General features: G+C 37.7%; 1 long non-coding RNA gene across 1 annotated transcript in view; it reads left to right on the plus strand.

Annotated features, from left to right (window-relative positions):
• LOC121489041 overlaps positions 1–26,558 on the plus strand; it is a 50,393-nt gene that overhangs the window by 17,194 nt on the left and 6,641 nt on the right. The window contains exon 2 of the long non-coding RNA XR_005987248.1: positions 18,831–18,911. This is a non-coding gene — a long non-coding RNA (uncharacterized LOC121489041). The remainder of the gene's footprint in view (positions 1–18,830; positions 18,912–26,558) is intronic.

Genomic DNA, 26,558 nt, shown 5'->3' on the forward strand with positions numbered 1-26,558 from the left:
GATAATTCAAAGAAAGCTGGAAACCTTGGCTTTCATATGAAACTTATTTCTGATGTTGTACTACATTGATGTCTGCAAATTATACCTGAGTTTGAACGCTAAGTTTGGCAACTAATTATTGGCTGATAACATTACTTAACGTCTCTAAGTCATAGTTTTTGTAGTAGGATAAATGGTGCTAATTAGCTCGACCTCATAGAATGATCATGCCGTCAGAGCTTATAGTAAATATGTTGTATATTAAAAGTCAAAAGGGATACATGTGATAATTGATGGGAAAATAGACCACAGCAATGTTAGACTTGGTGGTGCAAACAAGCAGTCAGTGTGATCAGCAATAGTGCGGAGATATGCTGTCAATGAGGTCATTGGGGCTATCAGAGTAAGAGTGGAGTCCTTTACATCTAAAACCTCTTTTTAAGGTTGGTAATCAAGGAAGAACTGTTATCCTGAGAGGTGTTTCAGAGGGCAGCACAGTAAAGACGTTTAGTTTAGAGGTAAAGAGGGCAGAAGAAACAGAGCAATAATAGCCACAGTGGGAAAGAAGAGATTATGATGAAAATAACAAGGTCTTTATGTTCTGTGATCAGTCTCTGGGCAAAACCTACATCTGAAAGTCCCCGTATCTAACAGGGAAGTCTAGCGACATGAAGACAAAAATAGAGACAAGGAAAAGAACCAGCATTGAGGCCAAGACCCTCCTTCCAACCACCTGTCTCTAGAGTGAGGAGAAATGGGTACATAACCAATACCACACATTTTACGTGTGTGAATTGCATGAATGTTACATGAACTTTTGTGAATAATTCACCCCCCCCCCCAGGCTAGTCTGCTTCTTATCTCTTTGCCCTACATTTTTATTTTTTTTTTTGGTATATTTTTTTATTGGAGTTCAATTTGCCAGCATATAGCATAACACCCAGTGCTCATTCTATCAAGTCCCCCCCTCAGTGCCTGTCACCCAGGCACCCCCACCCACCCACCTCCCCTTCCACCACCTCTTGTTCATTTCCCAGAGTTAGGAATCTCTCATGTTCTGTCTCCCTCTCTGATATTTTATTTCACAAGTGCTTATGATAAACATTTCAAGGAAAACATAACTGACTTCATTATTGAGAATTTACTGCCTCAAAGGAACTTCTGATCATTTTGTTGGCTCTCAACAACTACTTTAAGGTCACCGTTGAGAGAGTTTCTATTGTCAGTTAGGGAGATAGACTTAGCCTTTCTTTAGAAAATCTTTTGAGACCATCTCTATTACCACTTTTCTATAACTATTATGAGAAATCCGTAGTGTCTCCTTGATGTTAAACAGAAAAATTATGTTATGCCAGATATGAAAATGTGGTAAGTGCATTCTGATGATGTTAGCACACATTGATCAATGAATATCAGTTCAACTAATTTGCTATTTGAAATCAATGGAAAATTTAATGAACATTTATAGCTAAAATACTTTTCTAAAAATAGTTATCTTGAAAACCACCTTCCAACTGAGCACTATTTGTGAGTTATCACAATGCTGTCTGTTAATTTGTTGTTCAGACAAATTTATTTGCGTAATTCTCTACAAAAGGACATCTGCTTTCTCTGTATTCTGTTGGTGCTAAATTCTGATGACCTTCAAGGCTAGTAAGTTTCTGATATATGGTGGCTGAGATGGGAGAGGACTTTAATTGCATGTCTAGAGGAGGACTGCTGGATTACATTAGCGAATATATTAGTATTTTATGGAAATGCAAGAGTATCCAAATGACTTAGTTCACAGAATAACAAAAACAAATCTTTTGTTTGAAAATCACCCTACTCATTTGTGTTAATAGAGTCAGTTGACTCAAGCTCTCTGAAACAAACTATTATAAAACATTGTGCAAAAGACCCGTGAGTGCAGTATAATGTTAATTTACAATTCAACTCTGACATATCAAAGGAGGAGAAATCTATCTTTCAAGTAAAGGACCTCTGAACTACTTGACATTGATGCTTTCCCTTACCCAGTCAAATATTTATTGTGCCTGGTTATTTACTGGATACTCTGTAAGATATGTAAGATATATAGAAGGAAATGAGACACAGGGTTTGGCATCAAACTACTCAGGGCCTATTATTGCAGGAGGCAGAAATGCATAATCATCATAATACTGTGTGATAAGTGCATTGCAAGAAATAACAGGAGCGATTAATTCTGTGTTGTAGGGGTAAGGGACTCAGTCAAGGTGACACTTGGTCTGTGTCTTAAAGGATGGTTATTAGATCCATAGGTAAAAAAGATGACATAAAGGCCAACCCACAGAAGGTACTGCAAGTATGGATGACAGCGGTGCTTAGAAAAGTTTGAGAAGAATTAGGTAGTATTTTAAGATTTGTGGGCCAAACAACATTCAACTCTTCTACTACAGCATGAAGGCGGCTATAGATAATTCAGATGAGTGTGGTTGTGTTCACTAAGACTATATGTGAAAAAACAGGCAATGGCCTGGATGTGGCTCACACTGTAGTTCACTAATTGCTGTAATAGTGAATTCTTTTCCATAAGATATCTGAACAATTCTTCCCATAGTCTTAACCTTTCAATGACAAGCTATACTATGGAAAACTTCACCAAGTTTTCCAAGGCTGTAGCAATTAGTGCCTGGTCCATCCAGCCACCCACCTATCAAAGTTTCTGCCACCTCCAGGGCATTAGATTCATTCATATTCAGAGCCACACATTTCCTTTAGGACTCTGGAGATCTCACAACTCTTAGAGCATCATACCTCTCTCCAGTCATAAGGCATCCTGTCTCCCTTACTTCCACCTCAGATGCTCCAGCTTAATTAAGCAATGACCAGAGATTTGGGGAACCAAAGGTTTTTTGGGTTTATCTCCCTAGCCCAACAATTCCTGTTCTTTCTCAGATAACATCCTCTTCTTGTCCTTGGGCCAGATTTCTCTTCTCCATGTTCTTGGCATGCCTAAAGAATATGTGCCCTCAGGAATCAGAGGAAAATCCTCTTTATCAGAAGGATTATCCTTGACCCCAGCTAAATTTATGTCTCCTGGGTTTTGCTTTCTCGTAACATATTATGCATTTCTCTCATAATCATAATCAATCTAATTTTTTTTCAATCTAATTTTTATTAATATTTTTATATTTACTGGCTTGAAGCCTTTCTTTTGCTCTTTTGAAAATCAATGCAGAAAAAAAAAGAAAGTCAATGCAGACACAGATCTTCTCCATTTTAGTCCAAGCTGTCAACCCAATGGGCATTTATAAGTAGTTTTAGTGGGATCTGAGGTGCTGACATAAAGAAGAAAGTACGATTTTTTTTAGCTCTAACTTTTTGATGATTAAAGCCCAGCCAATGTAGAATATGTGATAAGATGAGTAGAAAATATGAAAATAAAGACTAAGGATAGAACTTGGAAAGCCAACTGCATGAAAGAAGAAAGTGAGAATGATGTCAAGGAAGCAAGTACAAGAACAACAGAGGAAAACAGCACATTCAGCTAAGGGTGGAAAGCATATTAAGTAAAAATGAGCAAGTGACACAACCAAAATCCTCAGAAAAGTCATATAGGTGTGAACAATCATTAATCTTTGTCTCATATATTGATATAAATGTATTTTTTAATTAGATAAAAAGAAACAGTTATCCCTTTAAAGTGAACTGAACAGCATCAATAACTCACATTTAGATATGAAATGACCCTCAGTTTCCATGGCCATCCTCTTTTGAGGGCATTGCTATGACCCTCAAATATTGACCATCATATTAGCAAGATGTGCCTCCCAAATACTTTCTTTTGTTCAATTTTTGTATGTTGTATCTTCTTTGTGAAAGAGGGGCTTTTTGTTCAAAATGTCAATTCCTCCTTATAGGCATAAAAGGCAATTATTTCTTTTAAAAATTTATATTTAGGGACATCTGAGTGGCTTAGTTAGCTAAGCATCCAGCTCTTGATTTTGGCTCAGGTCATGATCTCAGAGTGATGAGATGGAACCCCCGATTGGGCTCTGTGCTGGGCATGGAGCCTGCTTAAAATTTTCTCTCCTCTGCCCCCTCTCCACTTCTCTCTCTAAAGAAAAAAACAAAAACAAAAACACCTTATATGTAGTACTAATTATGTCAGAGCCATGTAGCCTTCATTTCCTAGACGTAATGGAAATTCACAAAAAGATGTTGCCCATGCCCTTACGGAATGTATTCTAGTACATTGGGGATGGACACAAAACAACTGCAAAATGGACTCTTTTCATTCAGATGTTCAGATGTTACAGTAAATGCTATGAAAGAGAGATGGAATTTAAGGAAGTATCTAACAGGAAGATAGGGACTTAGGGAAATGAAAAACAGAAATGTGCCAGGTAACATGGGTGAGGATAAGTTGAAGAATATGCCCACTATAAAAGCATCTGTAAGTCACAAAGAGGAATGGCACATTCAAGGAGCTACCTAAAAGACTAATGAAAATGGAATAAATAAACTTAGGGGAAGAAAAAAGAAACTTAGGGGCAAAATGGTATGAAATTAAGCTAATCTGGTAGGCAAGGGTCAGTTTACACATGATATATCATGACTATGTAGAAAGATCAATCAATCTCTGTCTTGTATAGAAGAGTGGTTGAGCTATTGAGAATGGAAGTAGGGAGAGCCACCTGTATATGAGGTGGAAGGAAGTGTTAAAGGGGCTAGCGTTATTTTAGGACCAATGACATAACACCTGTGTTCAGTAATTGCTCTGGCACAGAGTAAGTCTTCGATAAAGGTTAACAAAAACATAATTACTGTAATCAACATAGGATCCTGAAACATATCAACTTACTGAATATGAAATAGTTCCTGGGATTTGCTGCCAGGTGAATAATTGTCTCCTGATACCAGGAGAATGGACCCACTGGATGGTTTCTGGGCATCCTTCAAACCAATTTTAAATGACATTCTTTGCAGGGTCACTCTTTCCTGCCGAACTTGCACTCTGCCTCTGCACTGGTATAACCTCTCACAGATGGAGCAGGGGCTGCTGTTCTATGCTGATCCACAGATAACAGGTAGGATGCATTTCCTGGATTCAGCTGTCCCTGTTGCTAAGAGTCCAGTGACTATCTTCAAGAACACATTTTTTCCTAGAAGCTTCCTCTTTAATCCCCTTGACATATGTGCTGAAGCCTCAGGGAGGGTCAATTTTCATTCAGGTAAAAGTGCCTTTGGACAACTTCCTTTTGTGTTCCATAATACAGCTGCACCATCAATAAGTTAACTAATGAACATGCTCTAAACAATGGTGTATTGGCAGCAGAGCTCTGAAAAATAATTAGCAACAACCACAATAGAATTTGAATTAACTGTGGAATTTACCATTTTTAATAATGACTATTGTCCATGGTGAAAAGGACAGTCTTGGCAATTCGATGATTTCTTTATACATTTTGCAGTTTTACATCAAGCTGAGCTTGTGAGAAAACTTTGCACAGCCTTATAAATGAAGGCTTAAAGTGAGTGCTCACCTATGAAGGTCTCGGTTTGTTTGCTGGAGGTAATATTGTTGGATGGACGGGGGGTGGGGACAATGGTCTGAAATTAAGCTAATCTGGTAGACAGGGGCCAGTTCACACACAATAGATCATGACCATATAAAAAGATCGATCTCTGTCCTATATAGAGAAGTGGTTATGGATGGACAGAGAAAGTCTGGATTGGCTGAAGTTTGGGAGAAAATGAAAGTCTTTAGTGGATGATTTTTCAGCTTACAACATTTAGCCTGAATTTACCTGACTTAAATCTATGTACATATAAACCCTGGGAAATAGAGTTGCAGATCATAAAATACCGCGCACAATCATTTTAATTATTTGGATTTTTCAAATTCCACGGTGGTGTTGAGAGTGAATTTATTATCTTCAACCACCATGTTTGATTGTTAATGAAATCTCATTCTATTGTTTTCCATAGTTAACCATTATGTGTTCAGAATAAGTCAATCTTCTAGATGCCAGATATACCAAGAGTTGTTCACTGAGCATGATCAAATAGCTGAGGATGAGCATCCTTTCCATGAACAGTTCTTTAATGAAGTCAAAGTAACCCAAGTAGGCCAAATCCTAAATTATTGCAATTGAATGAAACTACTAGTAGGAATTAAATTAATATGGCATATGTTCTCTCATTCAAAAAAATTATTGCACTTCCTCAATGTTCCAAGATCTATTCTAGACACAACAGATGCAGCAGTAAATAAAACAGTAAAAAAAAAAAGAAAAATTCCTATCCTTTGGATCTTGCTTTCTAGTGATGGAAAGCAGACAACAAATCAAATATGTGTTTATAGAGACGGAGAGTGGTCAGAGAAGACCTCGTTGCAGAAGTTATACATGAACAGAGATTAAAGGAAGGATCAAGCCATATGGGTATATAAATACCTGATGAATATGGAAAGAGAAAACTGCAAACATTAAAACTTTGAGGACTAGCTGGGAGGTCAATGTTGCTGAAGCATGGTGGAACAATGGAAAGTTAGCAGGAGATGAGATCAGAGAAGCAACTCGAGTTTTTATTAGGTAGTTAGTTATTTGAAGACCACTGTAAGAATATACCTTTATACTGCGGATGAAATGGAAACTGTGGCAGAGTAAGCATGGTTATAAAATCTTTGTTGTGCCTTCCATGGAGAGGTTGGGGGAATCTCAGCAAGAGATTGAATCTTGTAAGAGGAATCTGTAAGAGGATCTTACCTGTATCTGTAAGAGGAATCTCAGCAACTGCTTTGACTCACAGGGCACAACAGAAGTGGCTCTTTGCTAGTTTCTGGGCCCAGGTCTTTAGAGACTGGCAGCCTCTGCTTCCTGGCATTTGGAATACTCATTCTTGGAGGTCATCGTACTCTGAGAAGCCCAACCCAAATAGAGAGACCATAGTAGACAATATTGTCAACAGCTAGATGTGCTCCCAGGCAACTGCCAGCATCCACTGCCAGCCATGTGGATGGGTTATCTTGAACATCCAGCCCAGTCAAGCCTTCGGATGACTTCATCCCCATTCACTGTTCCCATTCAGCATTTGCATAAAAGGTCCCAGCCAGAGTCACTTGGCTGAGACCAGTTAACACAGAGGTTCACAGTTTAAAGCTATTATATTTTAATGTAATTTGTGATGCAGTAATAGATGGCTGTAGCAGTATTTAATACAGGTTTCTTATTGTAGTCATATTCTGACTTACATTTTAGGAGGCTCACTATTTTTGTTGTATTTAAAATAGATGGCACAGAAGTAAAACTAGAAATATTAGTTAGGAGACTGGCAAAAATCATCCTTACATGAGAGTAGAGCACCTGGACCCGGGGAGTTAAATATGAAAGTTAAAAAAGAGGGGGGGCAGTTTCTGGATATGTTTCTAAGGTAGAGGTAATACATTTTGTTTATAAATCAACTGTGGGCTGTAAGATAAATAGAGGAGTCAAGAATGATTCCAAAATTTTTGTTCAATAAGCTGTAGAGCAAGTTTGGCAGCTAACAGAAGTGGTAGAAATCAAGACTTTGGTTTGGGGGATGTTAGTTTTGAGATGCCAGTTAGGTATGGATGTAGGAATATCAAGTGTGCAGTTCTCTGTATGAGTCTGGAGTAGGTGAGAGTGCCGTGCCAGAGACATACTTGAGTGCTCGCATTGGCAGCACATATACTAATATTGGAACGATACAGAAAATATTTTTTTTCTTTAAGATTTTATTTATTTACTTCAGAGAGAGAGCACAAGCAGGGAGGAGTAGAGGGAAAGGGACAAGCAGAGCACGCTGAGCACAGAGTCAGACACTGGGCTTGATCTTGTGACCCTGAGATGATGACCTGAGCAGAAATCAGGAGTCGACACTCCACCAGCTGAGCCACCCAGGCGCCCTGAGAAAGAACCATAAATAAATATGAGAGGAAGCCTAAGAATTATGCCTTGGGATACTCCTACTTTAAGTGATTGGAGAGAAGACAACAAACCAGAAAAGAATATTGAAGAAGAAAAGCCAATGAGATAGGAGTGATGTGAGGAGAGTTAGGACAAAGGAAGAAAGGTAAAAAAGATGGAGGAAGGATGACTCCCAAATGATGCTGACAGGTCAAGTCAGAGGAGGACTAAATTGATCACTGGACTTAGCAATAGGAAAGTCACAGTGACCTCTACAAAGCTGTTTCAGTGCATGGAGGAGGCAAGAACCTCTTTGGGCTGGGTTCAAAGGAAAGCAGAGAAGAGGCGTTAGAGATGCAAGCATGGGCAGTTCCTTTAAGGAGGTTTTCTGTCATAGGGCAAGGAGAAAGAAGGTGTGCAATTGGATAAGTAGTAAGATTAAGAGAAGTAAAGGGGCGCTTGGGTGGCTCAGTTGGTTAAGCATCTGCCTTCGGCTCAGGTCAGGGTGTCGGCGTCTTGGGTTCCAGCCCTATATTGGGCTCCCTGCTCAATGGGTAGTCTGCTTCTGTCTCTCTCCCTTTGCTCCTCCCTGCCCTGCTTGTCCTCTCTCCGCCTCTCTAATAAATAAATAAATAAATAAAATTTTTAAGAAAGATAAGTAGAGAGCTTTTTGTTTTGCTTTTATATATATTAAAATATTAAATAATTAATTATGAATTATTTATTTATATAAATTTATATCTATATTTATATAAATATTCATTTATTTAATTATTATTATTGAATTAATAATAAATATTAAAATATATATTTTAAGAGGGGACACGTGACAGCACATCTGGATCCTGACACAAATGTTCCAGGAGAGAAAGAGAAAAAAAATGTTGCAGGATTGAGGGGGACTTCCTAGCACCATGTCCTTGAGGGGAAATTTTACCAACGGTATTAGGAGACCCAACAGAATATGTTGAGCTGATGCCATTACGCGAGTAGACGTGGTGGTGAGATTGTTTCTACTTTTAAGGGTGGAGTAAGACACAAGGTCATCAGCAGAAAGTGAGATTGGGAGCCAATATGGGGGATTCTTGGGGAGAGAAGAGAAGTTGTAACATAGTTGTCTAGGAGAGGGAAACTAATCAGACTAGGAAAATGTTTTCTGATCACAGGGTGGTGTTCGGGGCCCACGTGACGTTAATGGTCATGAATTTAAAAGGAGACCAGCCAGTGTAGTCTCCAGCCATGTCTGGCTGTGTGGGTGAAGATGTCAGGTAAAATTTAATCAGGGCTAGTATTGTGAATTGCATGAAGAAACAAAAGGGGGAATGATTGGGATGTGTGCAGGGATTGTTTATAATGATTATCCATGAAACTGAAACTGGGGTCTTAACTATTATTGTGTCATAGCGTTAAAAACAAACAGACACAACTTTTCATTATGGTAATAGAGCTGGAAATCTGGGTTCTACTAAGGTCTTTCATTGTTGGACCATCCTTTTCAACAAAATTTCTATAATTAATTTAATCAACATTTACCTAGTATCTGGTCTGTGGATGATAAAAGATTATGGGCACAGAGCTTCTGAGAACAATTTTGATGCAAAAACAGGAAAGGTTGGTTTTTGATACTGGTTACAAAGACATTATCCTACTTGGAATTGTTTAGTACTCATTAGAGAGACATTTTCATGACTAGGATTTAGCATCCACTTAGCATTCATGGTGAGCTGAGACCTTTATGGAAAATATAAACAACATTCTCCCTGTTTTTATGGAGCTTTACAGGCTACTCTGAGCCTTTGTCAAGTACCTAATAAAGGGGAGAAGAACTTGTTCTAAATTGCTATTGTAGCAATGCAAGAAGGGGGGTTTTGTTTCTATGAAGTTTAAGAAGTACTTGGCATATAAATTCAAATCTAACCAACAAGTTCACTTCTTCAATTATCTTGCTTCAATAAAGGTTGCTTCATCTTGAAACAGGCTTTCCTGGAATCCCCATAATGCTAATGAAGTCCTCATTCATCATTCCTAATTCCTTATCAGAGGCATATTGCATTTTCTTCTTATAAATCTTTATTGTGATCAAAGAGTCAATTAAAGAGAGATTAATCTTTTTTTTTTTTTTCCAGGTAGGAAAACTTCTCATTCTTCAATTCAAATTGTAATTGCAGTTTTTACCTTTAAATCCTGTAGTAGATGCTAGGGAAAAAAAAAATTGCATAACATGTAATACCATTACCAGCACAGCTATTTTGTAGTGCCATTTGCATTTACCTTGGTAACACTGCCCTAAATAACTTATATATTCTCGTTCTCTGTCTAGGTGATTTGAATCTCTGTGGGAGGTTTTCAAAAGATTTATATTCATTGAATAAATAGTGACCACGTCTTCTTGCTAAACTTATAAATGGCTTTTTCTTCCCTGAATTTGGCTCTCTATATTGTATTCTTAAACTGTTTTGCTTGCAATCTGCCCTAAATTGCATTGTGACAGTTCTCAGACTTGAGTATTCTTTTGAAGACCCATTTTCTCTTGAATAGATACAAATATAACTTGAAAGCCATGTTAAGGCCTGTTTCCTCCTACAAGCTTTGAAACAAAAATTTGAAACCGTATTGTACAACATCTGGCTGACGAGCCTCCTCCTCTGGTTGTGCTAACACGGACCCTGCAAACCGATGCCCCAGTATTAAATGAAAAACGCCAAATTCTGTTGTCAAGCATACTCTCCGTTGATCCTCAAAAATAGATTCCCTTAAAGTGTTTTCATTTGGATCTGAAAGGAATCTTGGAAGAAACCTTAGAGATTTTGAGTTCAACCCCCTAATTTTTTAAATGAGCTAGGAATTTTGAGACTTGCCCAAGCTTATAAGGCTAATTCAGAAACCAACAAGCCCTAAATCCATTTCTTGATTTTCACTTCAATGTTCTTTCTGGTACACCACACCGGGATGAATAAATAACTACACCACGCATGTCTGTGCATTTTATAACCCAAATTACACTGATGGAGTTTAAGATTGCACTGATAGCTGGGCTTTTGGATACTTCTAATTTACGTGACCATGGCTTAATTTGGGGAACTTCTAAATGAATGTCAGTTAGATGTCCCCCGATAATCAGAAACGTCTGGTATGCCAGTTGGCTGGGATTGGTGGTAGTGAAATTGGCAGTGAGGAAACTATTTAGAAGAGGGATTAGGAAGCTGCCCAGAAATCATTTATCCTTAAAGTTAGAGAAAGCCAAGAAGTATTCAAGTTCTAAAACTCGTGGGTCAGAATTAGACAGGGGTTCTTAGAACTGCAGAATAACCGACATTCAGATTAACCTCTGAGCCAAGGTGCTTACAGAGGTTTATAATAAGAGAATGTTGCTTCAACATCCATCACCACACCTTGGAGATGCAAGGCTCTACTAGTAGTGCATTCGCAGGGGCAGAGAACTTTTGATGTTGCTATTAGCAGGTTGGTAGGAGAAATGGTGCCTTAGTCATGGGCTGTCTTATTGCCGGTGACAATGATCTCCCTCAAGGAAAACTGGAATAGAAAAGTATGAGTCAACTCAGTAATATGCAGACCCTAAGAGCATAAAAATTGCCTCTGTAGGACACTCAGAACATAGAAGAAGTCTCAGGTTTTGTGACTTGTGGGGAGCCTGAGTCAGATAAATGTAGGTATTATGGATCCCAGGCTGATATGTCCTAAAAGAATATGAATTATCCATCTCCATGATTAAGAACACTTAACTTGGAGTACCTATTGATTAATGATACCTGAAGAAATGGAAAGACGTCTGAAGGGAATAAGGCAAGTGTCAGCAGCCTAGAGACCCTTACCTAAAAGGGGATTGAAGAATGGAAGTAAAAGAGGCCATTGCTTTGAAGAGTTTCCATCTGGAGGCCTGACATTTGAAAAATGTGTCCATGCTTCTGGTGGAGGGTTTCTTTTTTATTTTATTTATTTATTTATTTATTTATTTATTTATTTATTTATTTATTTGGTGGTGGAGGGTTTCTGATGTGCGTGTGACAAAATTGGGGTACTTTTTTTTTAATGCAATGAGTTTTCTAACTATTATGCCCTTTCTTTCATAACATTTATCATGTTTATCTAAATCCAAAAGCATAGCGGAGAAAAGATTGGAAGAGCCTGATATGTAGAACAAGAAAATCAGTATAATTTAGCATGTTAACACATTTCTGGTCATGTTTATATGTATGTATTCACTTTTTGATCATTTATCAGCTTCTCTCATTTTTGATAAATGCATTTCAAACATTTAGTACCTGTGCACATGAAGAAAGCTCCCTTCATATAAATAAATCTACTTGCCTAATATTTTAAGTTGCTGTGATCTTCATTTATATATCTCAGAATAATGCCAGGCTGTTAAAATATTAATACAGTTACAGACAATATGGTAATAGTAATGATAATGATAATCATAGCTAATGATTATTAGGACTTATTATGTACAAGACAATGTATCTATCATACCTCTTACCATTTAATAATTAAAATAACATCATGATATTATGAGTTAACGTGTATTCTTTAAAAAAAAAAAGATCTACTCATGTATTTTAGACAGAGAGAGAGAGAGAGAGAGCACTCAGGAGTTGGGGATGGGTGGAGGGAGAGGGAGAGAGAGGATCTCAAGCAGACTCCTTGCTGTGTACAGAGCCAGATGTAGGGTTCTGTAGATCCCATGACCTTGAGATCATGACCTGAGCCGAAATCAAGATTCAGTTGCTCAACCAACTGAGCCTGCTAGGTGCCTCATGTTAAAGTGTTTCCCTATTTCCATTTACAGAAGTGCAATTAGAGAAAAAACTTGCCCGAAGTTACACATATCCAATAGGGTTCAAATCTAGATTCAGAAACTGATTCTAATTCAAACTGTATGTATAAAGATATGTTAGAACAAATAAGCTAACTCCAACTTGATGAAAGGACACTACAAAGAAATTAGAGAATTATAAGCCATTTCAGGTGGAAGAATGTCTTTAGGGAGAGTCTATAAGAAGGAAGAAGTGTCTTTCCCAAGGAAGACTTCCTTCAGACTTTCTGTGGTGAGGTAACTAGTTATTTTGACTATAGAAGAATTTCATTAGTACCCTCCTGTATTTCGAAGTATTACAAATCAATGATTACTGACATATATTGTGTTGATAACTATTAAGATAAGCTCTCGGGAAGGTTTCATTCAAAACCTAGCTTAACAGCTAGTTTCACAAGTCACACTAAAAATGCTCCAAATAGCAATTGAGTTGGTATCTAAGAATTTTAATCAATATTCCAGTTTCTAGGAGGCATTCCTGTTAATGAGAGCACAGACCAGAGGATGACTGAGGAACCACCAGTCCACAGCTCAGGCTCTAAGTCCTGAAACAGAATAAGGCTTGAGCCTCAAGAAAAAGGCATTTATACATCTCAATGATAGTTCTGGACTAAGAGACCCCAGTCTTAGTCCCACTAGAAAAGTTTACTATCACTCCCACTAAGTTGCCAGAACTACTTTCTGAGTCACAAAACTCCCTTATGATCTCATAAATTAATTCTTCTTGCACCCAATGGGCCAGAGATTCATTAGTACACACCCACCACCAGCTGTCTCTGCACTGGTTAAATTCCTCTTACACCCAGAAACAAAATTTGGAATGGAACTTGTCCTCAAGTTGAATGTAGGACGTGTGAATTGTATTAGCATCCAAGTGAAAGTGAAAAGATCCATGTGCTGGATGAAGAGCAAACAGTAAGCCTGGTGAGATCTCTGTTTGCTCAGAATGAATAATCAGAGGGGAGAAGATAGGAAATTTAAAATGAATAGGAAATTTAAAAACTCCCCAGCCTAAAAGGAGGGGCACTTCATGCAAAAAAATTAAAAAAAATAGAAGTTATAGCATGAGACAATGTTAATGATGAGCTTTTGAAAATATGTTAGGTGTTCCAAGCAGACAGGCTCAAGAGTAAGAATCGTAGGAAGACACAATATTCTTCTAGTTTCTGGGGCTTTGTTTTCCTTTTGTCCGAGAATGTGCAATTGTTTGCAGTACCTTTCTATTGATTGGTTAACTTATAGCTATCTTAATATCCAATCTTCATTGTTGATATTCTATGACTGGTCTTACTGATATTGCATTTTCTGGAATTTTGTTAACTTCTGGAATTTGTTATCTTCAGGGGCCAAATGTAGTTATGCTTTTAAATTAGAAGTAAGCCATCCTTGGCACCAATGAAAGAGGGAAAATGTATAATTTAACAAAAACCTAAGAGACTGTGTTGAGATGTTATTCTGTCTCACATTGTAGCAAGAGGCTTATGCTGTCAGGAAATTTTGGGAAGATACATAAGAACCCTTATTTGATTAATTATTAGTATTGAAATTTTTACCTTGACATGGGGTCATCCAAAATGTATCACCACTGAGTTAATCTTATCAAATACCTCTTCACGTCCGCTTGCTGAAACACCCTCTGTGGCAGATGGCAAAAGACTCAAAGGTCAAAGATGGGATATTAAATGCTGAGCTTCTGAACATCTGGAAGGCTTTTTTTTTTAAGAAGGAAGAAAAAAAGAAAAGTAAATATATGTAGGTGTCATTTGCTCTCTTTCATATTAACATGACAAAGTATACTTCCTTGCAAGTCAGCCAAGGAGATTTTGATTTTGATAGAATATATCACAAGAGGAGACGTTCCTCCTCTCCCTATTACACCTGCACAGACGATTTATTTGCTGCACCCTCAGGCAATGAGCAGCCTGATGGTGATGGAACTCATCAGCATGCCCACAAGCACCATCTGTGCAGGAGCTAGGCTAATGAGCAAAGTAAGTAGGGGCTGGCGAGAGACTGGCAGTGAGGGGAGAGGGCAAGGTGGCTGGCTTTAACTCCAAGCAATCCAGAGGTGGACTTTCATATAAAACACTAAGTCTCAGCCATGGATGCTCATTAGGCTTACAAGGGGAACTGTTTCCGACTTTCAATGCTCACACTCTTTAGATCAGATGATTCCAAATATCTAGTGATGGGGTCTAGACACCATATTTTTTTTTGACTTTCCAGATTATTTTTATGGGCATTCATTTAGGAGAACCACTGACAGAGAGGGTAATGTGCTGAATTCACTCTGCTCCATACGTACAGGTTTGGATTCAATGCACAAGACGTTGCTACTCAAGTGTATTCCAGGACTGCCAATATCAGCCTCAACCAAGAGTTGTTGGGACTGAAGAAATTTATACCCCACCTCTACGGTTGCTGCCATTTAACAAGATCCTCAGATGATTCACATTCACATTAAAGTTTGAAAAACATTCGATTAGGATGTTGCTTTTTAAATCGTGGAATTGGAAAAATTGTAAATCAGAGAACTACTTTTCAATTTGTAGAGAATCTATGGGGACGGATTTAAGACAGAAAGTGTTACATATTTCGTTCTATCAATCAGTCAATAAAAATATGTAGAATACTATGGACTAGTTGCTCGAGTGGATTCTAGGAACAAAATGGTGAACTTTTACAGGTGGAATCCCATATAAATGTGCGATGAGGAGCTGTGATAAAGGTTAGAAAGATCATCCCGTCTCCACAAGCCCCCCTGCATCCCAAACTTCTTCAAGGGATTACCAACCTGCTTAGAGCCAAATCGTGACACACCTACATCAGGTCTTCATGACCTGTGGTTACTGTCAAGTAATTATTTCTTCTTGTGCTTGAGCCACACTACACTTACTAACATTTTCTTAGCCTTGCTCTGATCTTTTTCTATCCATTTTGGGTTCTCTGAAATGCTTCTTCCCCTGTCCTGTCACCCGCAAGTTCTTAGCCTTAGTAAATCCTTCTCATCACCTTTTTAAATAGATCAGTCTCCTTGGTTATAAGATTATTCCCTTCAAGATTACTGGTCTTAAACTAAATTAAGCATTATTTTTTTAAAAAAAAATTAAGCATCCTTTCATTGATGTAAACTCCATCTTCACCAGTAGACCAGTAATGCAAGCTCCTTGAAAGAATGGGTCACGCCTATTTGTGTTCACACTTTATCTTCAGCGATGAGCACAAAGTCTAGCACATGTGACATGGTCAAAACTAGTTATTGGAATAGTCAATACACATTTGGATGAATAAATAAACCAAGACATGGTAGTCAAGGAGGGCAATAGTCTCAAATATCCCCGAACAGTCAAATAAGGTGAAAATGGAAAATATCTGTTGGATTTAGTTATGTAGGTAAAAGAAATATCAAGAATGCAACATATCTGAGCTTCCTTTTGTAACTTCACAGGCCTTACCAGCATACTGAGAGTAGCAGAAAACACCTTGGAAAGAAACACATTTTAACCACTTTAACACAATGATTTTGGTATTTTATTCGGTCCCAGAACCATTTGCCCAAAGTACAAATTCTTAACGTTCCAGGGAATTATTATTTTGATGAGCAATATTTGAGTGGTCCTGTATTCTTATGAGAAGCAATGATCTTCAATGCATGGGAGCATTTGATGTTCCCCTAGCATGTTGGCTCTGAAAGTTTTCACCTTGAAGTACCACTCCCACGCACATTTCACAAGGCTTGAGGTCAACAGAGAAGGGAAGTGCCATCTTGTATAAACCCAGAGGACTAGAGTCAACCAAATAATATAAATATATTACTAAATATAGTAAGCTGCCATAATGATTTCCAAATCTTTTGATCACATCAGACATATTTGCTCATCATTTAAGATGTCACTAATATGTCTTTTTTTTTTCAATCCTCATCTTTGCTTCCATATGTGTGCTACTAATATAAATTGTGCTCACCTCTGGACTAGCACTCTTCATACTGTGCTGAAGTATTTCTTGCTTGACTGCACACTTCCTAAAAGGCAGAGCCTTTTTATTGTCCCCCTGAGCAAGTCCAATGTTAGCATGAAGGCTCCTTTAACAATCAATTATTTCCTGAATGGATACAATAATTAACCCTCCATTTACCTCTCTGTCTTTGGGATCACTGCATCTCCAACACCAAGCACAGGCCTAACACCAAGAAGAAACTCAAGCAGTGCTCACTGAATCTTTATATAAATGAGGGAAAGTATTTTACCAAACTAAGCCTCAGTTTCCTTGTCTCAGAAAAAAAGTATTTCTGAAGATGAAAGTCACCATCTATAGAAGCAACAAGTCCAGGACTTGATACATAAGAAGGCAAAATAGCATTTTTTTCCTTATCTTTGAAATAATAAAGGTTAATTTGGCCTGACATTAGTATGAAGTGATGAATTTTTTTCAGGTAACATAGGAACTTCACTAGTTATTAACCTCCAATAAAAGAAATAAGAGCAGAGTAACCCCCAAATTAAATTTGATCCTTTAGGGGAAATTATGGATAAAAGTTGATAGAACATAGGGATGCCTACGTGGCTCAGCTGGTTAAGCATCCAACTCCTGATTTCAGCTCAGGTCATGATCTCAGGGTCATGAGGTCAAGCCCCTACATGCTCTATGCTGGGCGTAGAGTCTGCTTAAGATTTTCTCTCTCTCCCTATCCCTCTGCCCTTCCCACCCTTCTCTCTCATTCTCTCTCTCAAAAAAATTTTTTTGATAGAACATATACTATTATGTAGGATAATTTGATGTTTTATAATTAATAAATAGTACTTAGGCCACACCTTTCAATTACATATATAGAAAACTAGAAGCTAAGAGAAGAGAATTTCAAAAAGGTAAAAGTCTTAAGAAATGATGTCTCTTACTCGAGAAGACTGAGAGGGGTTGTGATGGATATCTAGTAGATCTTTTTCCCACCTACCATCCAATCTCCCCTTTTCTTTGCTTGTCACATTTCTTTTCCTTAGGCGACAGTACTGAATTGACTTAATTGTCCATTTGGCTCAGAGGGAATGGACACATTCTCTTTTAGTCCAGAAGTTGGTAGGCAACTCTAGCTTAGTCTTACACAACCAGTAATATTTAGGGTTCATCCTCCTTATTCATGGACTCCATATTTTGAATTACTCTACTTGCTAAAGTGTACTTGTAACACTCAAATAAGCCATCCCGATGTTTCTCCAGTCATTTACAGACATTCACATAACAGCAAAATACTTGTTACCCGATGTATACATCCCCAGCTGAGGTCAAACATGATGAGGCTCTGACTTTTTATTTCTGCTCTCCCACTATAAACAAGTTTCCTTTTCAAGGTCTAGTTAATGCCAAGATTTTCCACATTTTGTGCTTTTGATTTGTGCTTTACTGTTCAAAAATGACCCCAAGCAGTAGCTGAAATGCTGTCTAGTGTTCCTAACAGGAAAAAGGCTGTGCGGTGCCTTATGTAAAAATGTGAATGTAAGTTAGTCTTCATTTGAGCATGAGGTACATTGCTGTTGGCTATGAGTTTAATGTTTATGAATCAACACACATATTAAATAAGATGTGTTTAAAAAGAACACACATACAGCAAGGTTATGTATTGACTGGTTTATGAGAATGCCATGACCAGAGGCTCACAAGAATAGTGTCCATGTTCCCGTATCACACCTAAGAGCTACGGTTTAGTATTAGTTCATTCAGTGCTTGTGGCAACTGTATAGAACATAGTTAATGTGGATAAATAAAACTGACTGTATTTCCATGGACTTTTGTTTGAGCTAATTAAGAAGAGGTCTATGTGCCTCCTTTTGCTGATAGTATTGAATCCTAGAGTTAGGTAGCTTCCAAAGTTCCTAAAGTCAGAGAAAGCCTGTCTGAGAATAGAAGCAAGAGAAAAGAAATAAAGGTTTAGAGTTAGAACAAGATAAAAGTAGAGGAGAGAGAGACAAGAAAGAGAAGATATGAATGAAAAAGAGGCACTGGGACTTGGTGCATATGAACCCCTGGGTCTCAACAGTGACTAAAATAAACTTACCTCAGATTTTTTTTTAGTACCATAAGCCAATAAACTACCTCTTTCTTTTGTCTTTTCCTTTCCTTAGATAACTGAAGCTGGTTTTCTGTTACTTGTAAATCAAGGAGTCCTAAAACAAAAAATGGACGTCACAAAATATTGACCGCAGGTGATCATGTTTTCTTCTTTCTTAGTTGCAAGAAGGAATTGACAAATAGTTTATTAAGGATTAGAATCTGTTGTCTATAAAATAGATTCTGGTAATTAAAAACCATAAATATTTTGTGAGGGATGTTTCAGAATGCTTTTCCTCTAATATTTTTAGAAAAGAAATACATATCAATGTGCCTGTGATATGGTAAGAATAAATTTAAGTCATTTTTTTTTGTTTCAGTTAAGAATAGCTCATGTCTAATTAAGTCCTTTAATGAAAAGTTTGAAAGATGGGGATTAAAACATACCCATATTTGAATCTTAGTCTTTCTATTTACATGCCTTGTGACCTGAATTTTTCTAGGTCTTATTTTCTTTGTGTGAAAAAGTAGGCATATAATGTGTACTTATATTTGCACACAGTAGGTGCTCATTTCTTCTTGAAAGAACAAATAGTTGAAAGGACTAAATGAAGCAATCTAAATAATAAGATTGGCATAGAGCCTTGAAGCATAGTACCTTCAATTAAAAGTGTCTATCATTTATCATTGGTCCTTTTCTATCATTTGTCTCATACTTAAGAATATATATGCAATTAGTTAATAGAAAATTTACCCATTTCATGATTGGATTGTTTGTTTCTTTGGTGTTGAGTTTAATAAGTTCTTTATAGATTTTGGAAACTAACCCTTTATCTGATATGTCATTTGCAAATATCTTCTCCCATTCTGTAGGTTGCCTTTTAGTTTTGTTGACTGTATCCTTTGCTGTGCAAAAGCTTCTTATCTTGATGAAGTCCCAATAGTTCATTTTTGCTTTTGTTTCTTTTGCCTTCGTGGATGTATCTTGCAAGAAGTTACTGTGGCCGAGTTCAAAGAGGGTGTTGCCTGTGTTCTCTTCTATGATTTTGATGGACTCTTGAACACTTCTGAAAGAAATTGAGGAAGACACAAAGAGATGGAAAAATATTCCATGCTCATGGATTGGCAGAATTAATATTGTAAAAATGTCAATGTTACCCAGGGTAATTTACACGTTTAATGCAATCCCTATCAAAATACCATGGACTTTCTTCAGAGAGTTAGAACAAATTATTTTAAGATTTGTGTGGAATCAGAAAAGACCCCGAATAGCCAGGGGAATTTTAAAAAAGGAAACCATATCTGGGGGCATCACAATGCCAGATTTCAGGTTGTACTACAAAGCTGTGGTCATCAAGACAGCGTGGTACTGGCACAAAAACAGACACATAGATCAATGGAACAGAATAGAGAACTCAGAAGTGGACCCTGAAATGTATGGTCATCTAATATTCGATAAAGGAGGAAAGACTATCCATTGGAAGAAAGACAGTCTCTTCAATAAATGGTGCTGGGAAAATTGGACATCCACATGCAGAAGAATGAAACTGGACCACTCTCTTTCACCATACACAAAGATAAACTCAAAATGGATGAGAGATCTAAATGTGAGACAAGAGTCCATCAAAATCATAGAAGAGAACACAGGCAACACCCTCTTTGAACTCGGCCACAGTAACTTCTTGCAAGATACATCCACGAAGGCAAAAGAAACCATTTGCTTCAACGTGGATGGAACTGGAGGGTATTATGCTGAGTGAAATAAGTCAATCAGAGAAGGACAAACAGTGTATGTTCTCATTCATTTGGGGAATATGAATAATAGTGAAAGGGAATATAAAAAAGGGAAAAGAAATGTTGGGAAATATCAGGAAGGGAGACAGAACATAAAGACTCCTAACTCGGGGAAATGAACTAGGGGTGGTGGAAGGGGAGGAGGGCGGGTGTTGGAGGGGAATGGGTGACGGGCACTGAGGTGGACACTTGACGGGATGAGCACTGGGTGTTTTTCTGTATGTTGGTAAATTGAACACCAATAAAAATTAATTTAAAAAAATTTTAAAAAAAGAAAATTTAAAAAAATCTATCAACTTCTTACTTTGTAACAAATATGTATTTTATCTCATCTCTGTCCTAGGCATTGTAGGATTTACTTGAGATGATATAAGATAAAAACAGCACCGTTTATCTTCTCAAGGAGTTTGTCAACCAAACAAAGTGTAAATAATGCAGATAAATGTAATTTCAGGTAGACTTATTTAAGTGCCTTTCTTGACATTCATAGTTACAACATATGTTGGGTTCCTAAGGAAGGAGACGTACTTACATGAAAAATGATGGTGCTTGAAATGAGGGCTAAGAAAGCGGATCAGGATTCACCAGACAAGAATTCAATAGGTGGTCCAAGTGAAACTGTGGACTCTATCAGGGCAACTAAATGTAACCGAATTGGATGGAAAAGCTCCTGAGATAGCAAAGCTGATAAAACTTTCTTGTTGTTCTATTAAGAAATTAGTGGAAGAGACTGAAAACTATAATTTTCATAGGAGAAGCTTATTTGCAGCATACTCTCCAAAGTCCTACTCAAAGGTATGCGTTATCATCTTCAATTTTTACGAAAAATGGGCATGAAAACATTCCCAAATCCTCTTCTAAGAAAATTGACCTCACTGGATTTCTTTGCTCTGGAAATCAACATGAATTTTTCAATTTTCATTTCTTTATACTTACTTAAAAATATTACAATACATATAAGCATGTATGTTTTGATAAATTCCACTTTTTTCCAAATTTTTCTCTCTGCATGTTTTTAAAATTAAAAATCAAAACAACCAATGCTACCTTTTAGTACTTTCTCAATGGCTGATATTTTAAAAAATTCTTTACCATCTACCCCCTACATGTTTCTCACCAATGTTTTCCTCCCCAAGTTCACATTATCTATTTAAAGACTTACAATTTTTCTTAAAATGCACTAAAGACTTTTCTTTCTACACTCTTCTGTTTGGTAAAGAACTAGAATATCACAAACAAGAAAACACCACTAGGCTCAAGATACTCATTCTAGAGTTTTGCTTTACTTTAACCCCCCCCCCCAAAAAAAACTGTGATACCTAGTAATAGGTTTTATTGAAACATATCAGGCCCTCTATATTGTTCCCCAGTCTCCCTTATTCCACATTACCTTCCCATTCCCTTTCCACATGCATTCTTCAGAACAACAGGATTGCGTAAAATGAGCCAAATTTGAAACCGATCAAACAGGCTAGGTATTCATTATAAAAGTTGTTGAAGACTGTTTTACCCATTCTCAAATGAAAATATTTGATGGCAGGAGGAAGAGAATTTGGAAAACTGATAGAAGAAACGTGTAAAGGAAACACTAGTTACTGTTGCACTTCTTAGTACCCGATCTCACTCTTGCCAACATGCCAAGTCTCATTATCAGTTTGATGGTGGCTGAAATGCTGTGCATCCACATGTTTTAGTTCTTTGCCCTATGACTTCATTTTTATAGTGAAAACAGTGGAAATATACTGGGAGGGACTAATCCATAAAATGTGTATCTGCTTTAACATCTTCTAGTTGAGCTCCATGAAGGAGGAATTGTTATTATTTTTTGAGGATCCCAAATGAGTTTCAGAAGGATCTCAACAAGAAGTGGAGTAGGAATGACTTCCATGCTTGAAGGCTCTCTGACAAACAACAACCAAGAAACGTGCACTCTCGTGCACATCAGTAACAGATAAAGACAGCTGTTGGGCTGGCCTCCTCCCTTTCCTCGGAACACAGCTGCCAAGGGAGGCACTCTCCTGCAGATGTTTCCCACTGGTCAGGTGGGAAGTCGAGCTGTGCAGGCATCACAGTAGGCATTGCAGTAAATCAGATAGCATCTCCTCTGGAAGAAGGCCAAGCTGCCCTTAAACATGTTAGGTACAGCTCCTTAGTAGCTTAGGGAAAAGGGATCCATTTCAATCATGTCCAGGAACATCCCTCAAAACCAGTGTTTTTGGCAGGAGGGGGTGAGTGTTGGGTAATTTCCTACTGAAGTTATAGAGGAAAAATAAAAGCCCTAAAGTCATTCCTCCATACTCCGATGCTGGGGAACAGATTCCGGGCTGTGATTCTTATAGTAAGATCTGTCTTGACTTTCACTTTTTTCTCCCTTCTTCCCTGCCTCCCCTTGCAAAGCAAATAGTTCCAAAATTTATAGTTGGGTGAAGGAAGAAATAAATTAAGGCAAGATTTCAGGATAATCCACTACGAGTGGTGTTCATCCAATGAAAGTAATGGGTTATGGGGCAGAATGGGCTCCTAGGTAACTTGAACGTGTGAACAATCTATCTGGTTGACATAGGCGAGAGGGGGAAATCTGGGCCAAATTATTGGTTACATCATCCTGGGGAAAAAATCATGGCTGACAAATCCAGATTGGAGCCGTAGCCCCATTATTAAGTGGCAGTGAGAACTCAAGGGAGCCTCTCTGAGTCTTTGATGTCATTGTGAAATGGAGAAGGTATTCTTCCTTCGTAGTGCTGTGAATCCTTCATAAAATACTGCAAAGACACTACACTAGTTTCCTATTATTGCTGTAACTAATGATCACAAACATAATAGTATAAAACAAGACACATTTATTGTCCAACATCTCTGGAGATCAGAAGTCCAAAAATTAGCCTTACAAGGTTAAAATGAAGGGATCAACAGAGAGGGTTTCATCTGAAGGGTCCAGGAAAGAACTCGTTCCCCACTTCTTCCAGCTTTTGGAGGCTGTCATCTGTTACCCCTTGGCTTAAGGCCACCTTTGTCCAATCCTTGCTTCCTCATCACATTGTCTTTGGCCCTCCCTAACCTCCTACCTTCCTTTTATAAGGAACTTTGTGATTACATCACATCCACTACAATAATCCACTTGGAGTTTCCTCAAAGAGTTAAAAATAGATCTGCCCTATGACCCAGGAATGGGACTACTGGGAATTTACCCCAAAGATACAGACGCCGGGACACTTGCACCCTGATGTTTCTAGCAGCAATGTCCACAATAGCCACACTGTGGAAGGAGCCTCGGTGTCCATCGAAAGATGATGGATAGAGAAGATGTGGTCTATGTATACAATGGAATATTCCTCAGCCATTAGCAACGACAAATACCCACCATTTGCTTCAACGTGGATGGAACTGGAGGGAATTATGCTGAGTGAAGTAAGTCAATTGGAAAAGGACAAACATTATATGGTCTCATTCATTTGGGGAATATAAAAAAAATAGTGAAAGAGAATAAAGGGGAAAGGAGAGAAAATGAGTGAAAATATCAGTGAGGGAGACAAAACATGAGAGACTCCTGAGAAATGAACAAGGGGGGGTGGAAAGGGAGGTGGGCGGGGAGTTGGGGTGACTGGGTGACGGGCACTGAGGCTGGCACTTGGCGGGATGAGCACTGGGTGTTATGCTATATATTGCCAAATTGAACTCCAATAAAAAGAAATTTTAAAAAAAGGAATCATCCTTCAACTGAAAAAAAAATAGTCCACAAGGTAATCTAGTTACAGTTTCCAAAAATTAGAGTGTCCATCTTTGCAGGGCTATGATGCAGCCCAGCACAGGTATTTAGCACAAGTATTAGCACAAACAGGCATGCAACAAAGTTCAGTCCCTGTCTCCTCTTCCCATCAGAATCAGAGGCAAGATGGATCAATTGCTCATTCCCCCAATTTACCATGACCTTGAACATTCTTCTCAGAGGTCCAAAAAGAAATGCCAAAGGGATCTTCTCAGAGTAAAATGGGAAAAACCTTAAAAACTGTAAGATAGAAGTCTTATGGTGTATATTTGTTTTCTCCTTTGATGAGTGTTTAGGGTCTGGTGTGTTGTACATATCCGAGTTATGTTTGGAAGGCATCTGAAAGAAAACCAGATTATGTAGTCGATTATAAGTGTAAAAAAGTATAAGCAAATTTTCTTCACTCAGTGTGTCCTGAAATGAGTTACAGAACACCATTTGGATTTTGAGGATGAGGGAATCATCTTAGTTTTGGAGTTCAAGAGAATCCAGGTCTTGTGACATAAGGGAGTTGGAACTGCTAGGTATATTCAGCTTCTGATTTAATATTCTTTCAAATTGCACTGACATCATAATCATTTATCTTCAAGGAAAGCAGAGGGAGGCCAAAATAGTTTCAGTTTCACTCTGTTTTAATGGTAAATTCCTATCCTTTTGCTGATGTCCGCTATAAAGTGATCATTCATACTGCCATCACATGAAATGAACCAACTAAATCAAAATATTTTTCATAGGGGAGTAGTCTAGGGAAGTGAAAGCAACAGCATGCCGGACTTCTCATGCTGGGCTATTTTTGGACGGCCTTCTTCAAGGATCAATTTAAAGCTAACTTCTACAACAAAGCTGTCTTCAACAAGGCAGAAAAATATGCCGAACCCACACATACTTAACAAAAGTAGTCAGCTGACTGCACCTGACTTAACTGTACAAAATACAGAGTTTATTCTCCATAGCATAGTAGCTACAAGGAGTAGTAATTATGAGGATAATGTAAAACTCATTAGTTCACTGACTCATTTATTCATTATTTTATTAAGGATCTCTAACAAACCTATTTTTGCATTCATCATTCACGTAATCATTCATTTTTTCCATTTTCTCAACAATCAATTTGTATATTTGTTCATTCATTCATTCAACAAAGCTGCATTGAATATCCAACCCCTGATATATTATGTTGGGTACTGGAGAGGCAAAGATGAATCAAATATATGTGTGCTCTAGAAATCCATCTCTTGGCCCATTCTTCAGTTAGAAGATTCTGAGAAAGGAACATAGGCTTCAAAAGTAGGATGTTTTGTTAATAATCCGCTGATGATCACATTAAATATAGGCAGATAAATTATGATATCAAAGAGACTAATTCAAGATTGGACATCTGATTTCAGGCCATTCAAATGTGCGAGGCCACATTTTTAATTATTGCATTTTTTTTTCCAATACAAGGCTTGGTAGAGAGTTTGAATTCGAAATCTGTCCCTTGTGTATTAATCTGTGATTAATGACTAATTGTGTTACTAGTCCCTGAAGAATATGAATTCTTTCCCAGCCTACTTGTTTTTATACTGGTCAACATCGCTGTGGAAGACATTTTATGGTACCGTCTCATACTTCGCTGCTACCCAAGTGTGAACACTACATCTGGTTTGAAAATGAGAATCGGTGAACCTCTCTAGACTCCCAAGCAAGGTCAGAATAACTGTCACTAAATTGAAAGCTCTAGCTTTATGTTCTCAAAGTTAGTTTTTGTCATAATTATAATTGGCTAAGAGAGCTTCATCTTTGGATTTTTGACCCTCCATATCAGGACATTTGTATTTTTGAGGCCTGCTTCACTACCATCCCAACTTACTCTCCCTTTCTACCAATGTCTTTCCACTGTTCCTTAATACTCAGATTGGTACATGAAATTTATTCCTTAGATATTTCAGTTTTTCTTTCCTTGATTCTATCTCTAAAAGGCTATATTTTCCTTGCCTCTCATCCTTCTAGTATTCCCTGAGGAGAGTGTAAATAATAACAATTTTTAAGAAGTTGATTTACCATTTCCCATTTTATCAACAATCCCTGTCCTTCATACATACTCATCTAAATTTATTAGAGTTAAGAGAATTATATTTTATATTTTTGTTCCTCCTGTTGCTCTAACTCTAATGTTGAATTGATAAATCAATGAGTAGAAGCCTGTTTGAAAGTCTTTATGATAACTGGTCTGATACCTCTATGACAGTGAACTATTAAT

Source organism: Vulpes lagopus, chromosome 4, assembly GCF_018345385.1.
Source record: "Vulpes lagopus strain Blue_001 chromosome 4, ASM1834538v1, whole genome shotgun sequence".
Taxonomy (NCBI): Eukaryota; Metazoa; Chordata; class Mammalia; order Carnivora; family Canidae; genus Vulpes; species Vulpes lagopus.